At 36.8% G+C, this 3178-nt stretch overlaps 1 pseudogene; it reads left to right on the top strand.

Moving 5' to 3' along the window:
* The first annotated feature begins 298 nt into the window (after nucleotides 1-298).
* Nucleotides 299-1292, top strand: LOC108522705 (S-adenosylmethionine decarboxylase proenzyme pseudogene; annotated as a pseudogene).
* Nucleotides 1293-3178: the final 1886 nt, after the last annotated feature.

A 3178-nucleotide genomic window follows, 5' to 3' on the forward strand; every position in this document is an offset into this window, starting at 1 on the left:
CACTTGAGACTGGGTAATTTATAAAGAAAAGAGGTTTAGACTTTCACTGGCAACATTAGCTGGCACTTGCTCTACTCTCTTAATGGGGAAGCAGTGAAATACAAGAGACTGAACTGTATCTGCCTTTATTTCCGATGGACTCACATTGAACTTTCAATCACAAAATTATAGCAAAGAAAGGAACCCGGACTTTAGTAACACAGATAGAACAAGTTGCAGCAGCAGTGGCAGCAGCAGAAGAAAAGCTTTAATTTAGTTGATTTTCTGTGGTTATTGGTTGCTTGCTAGTCTCATGGTGATGGAAGCTGCAAAATTTTTTGAAGGGACCAAGAAGCTGCTGAAGGTTTGGTTCTCCTGGTAGCAGCCTGATACAAAGGAAGGATGTGGGAATCTTAGCAGTATTCCAAGATCTGAGTGGGACATATTTTTGAAGAATGTGTAATGTTCAATCAAGTGTGGCAAAAACTGACAGGCAGGAAGCTTATGTACTCAGTGAGAGTAGCATATTTGTCTCCAAGAGACGTTTCATTTTGAAGACATGTGGTACCACTCTCTTGCTTAAAACACTGGTTCCTCTGTCGAAGCTTGCTGGGTGTTACAGTGGATTTGACTCTATTCAAAGCTTCTTTTAATCTTATGAGAATTTTATTAAGCCTTCTCACCAAGGGTACCCTAACCAGAATTTCCAGGAAGACATAGAGTTTCTCAATGCAATTTTCCCAAATGGAGCAGCATATTGTATGGGGTATATGAATTCTGACTGGTAGTACTTATATACTCTGAAGTTCCCAGAGAGTTGGGTAATCAGTCAGCCAGATCAAACCCTGGAAATTCTGATGAAGTGAACCTGACCCAGCAGTTATGGACCGGTTCTACATGAAAGATGGTGTTACTGCAAAGAATGTCACTCGTAAGAGTGGAATCTGTGACCTGATTCCAGGTTCTGTCACTGATGACACAATATTTAATCCTTTTGAATATTTGATGAATGGAATGAAATCAGATGGAACTTACTACTCACATCACTCCAGAACCAGAATCTTCTTTTGTTAGCTTTGAAATAAACAAGCCAGACCTCCTATGATGACCTGATTAGGAAAGTTGTGGAAGTCTTTAAGCAAGGAAAATTTGTGATGACCTTGTTTGTTAATCGGATTTCTAAATGTTGCACAGTGCTTTCTTTGCCCCAGAAGATTTAAGGTGTTAAGTGTCTTGATTGTCAGAGTGCTATGTTCAATGATTACAATTCTATTTTACCCACTTTGCTAAAATTAGCAACAGCAAAGTTTTAAAAAATGAAGAAAAAACACTAAAAGAGAACACACGTAGAGGGTGATGGATGCTTTCTAGATGTTGATACTGGGGGCAGTGCTTTCCACAGCCACCACCTTGTACTTACAGAAAGCCCTAGATGTAATGATAGTGTAATCATTTTGTACTGTATGCATTATATCAAGGAGTTAGATGTCTTGAATGAATGCTTTCTTCTGTGTTTAGGTATTCTCTGCCACTCTTGCTGTGAAATTCAAATGCATGTAGAAAAAACTTTTATTATATGAAACTTTACAACACTCATGAAAGCAATTAAATTTGGTTTATGCACAGCATAATATTTCTCCAGGTATCATCCAAAATTCCTCACAGACAAGCCTTTTGTCCTCATTAGGTATTGGCCTCAGCTAACCATCTGGGACAGTTTTATTAAATTGCTGTGAGAATTTTACATTCAGTTACCTCCACTTTCCAGAATGTATTTTTTTTTTTTCAAACAAAGTCTCACTCTGTCACCCAGGCTGGAGTGCAGTGGTGCGATCTTGGCTCACTGCAACCTCCACCTCCCATGTTCAAACGATTCTCATGCCTCAGCCTCCCGAGTAGCTGGGATTACAGGTGTGCACCACCATGCCCAGTTAATTTTTATATTTTTAGTAGAGATGCGGTTTTGCCATGTTCTCCAGGCTAGTCTCAAACTCCTGGGCTCAATCAATCCACCCGCCTCGGCCTCTCAAAGTGCTGGGATTACAGTATATTATCTTTCTGATATATAGTTGGATTCAGTTTATTAGTATTCTGTTGAGGATTTAAAAATCTATGTTCATCAAGGATATCGGCCTGTAGTTTTCTGTTTTTATTGTGTCCTTCTCTGGTTTTCGGTTACACTGGCCTTGTAGAATGAATTAGAAAAGTGTCCTCTATTTCAGTTTTAGAATAGTTTGAAAGAATTGGTATTAATTCTTCTTTAAAGATTTGGTGCAATTCAGTGGTGAAGTCATTTGCTTCTGAATTTTTCTTTGTTGAGAGACTTATTATTGATTCAATCTCACAACTTGTTATTGGTCTGTTCAGGTTTTCTATTTCTTCTTCATTCACATCATTGTAGATTGTATGTACCCAAGAATAATCAATCAATTTTCTTCTAGGTTTTCCTATTTCTTAGCCTAGTAGTTGTAGTTCATAGTAGTCTATGATGATCTTTTGTATTTCTGCGTTATGTTTTATTTATTTGAGTCTTCTCTCTTTTTTTCTTAGTCAGGCTACTGTATGGTTGATTTTGTTTCTCTCTTTTAAAAACCTTTTCATTTTGTTGATGTTTTGTATTTTTTTAGTCTCAATTTTGTTTATTTCTAATCTGATCTTTATTGTTTCTTTCCTTTTACTAATTCTGAGTTTTTTTGTTTTGATTTTCTTGTTCCTTGACATACATTGCTAAGTTTTGATTTTCTGGTTCCTTGACATACATTGCTAAATTGTTTTAGTTTTTTGAGGTAAGTTATTATTGCTATAAATGTGCATCTTAAAACTGTTTTGCTGTTCATTGGTTTTGGTATGTATTTCTAATTTCATTTGTTTCAAGGAATTTTAAATTTTTATTGTTAATTGCTTCCTCCACCCATTGGTTGTTCAAGAACCTGTTATTTAATTTCCATGTGTTTATATATTTTCAAATGTTCCTCTTGCTATTGATTTCTAGTTTTTTTTTTTTTATACTTTATGTTCTAGGGTACATGTGCACAACGTGCAGGTTTGTTACATATGTATACATGTGCCATGTTGGTGTGCTGCACCCATAAACTCATCATTTACATTAGATATATCTCCTAATGCTACCCCTCCCCCCACACCAAAACAGGCCCCGGTGTGCGATGTTCCCCACCCTGTGTCCAAGTGTTCCCATTGT

This window comes from Rhinopithecus bieti, unplaced genomic scaffold (assembly GCF_001698545.2).
Source record: "Rhinopithecus bieti isolate Rb0 unplaced genomic scaffold, ASM169854v2 scaffold_68502, whole genome shotgun sequence".
NCBI lineage: Eukaryota > Metazoa > Chordata > Mammalia > Primates > Cercopithecidae > Rhinopithecus > Rhinopithecus bieti.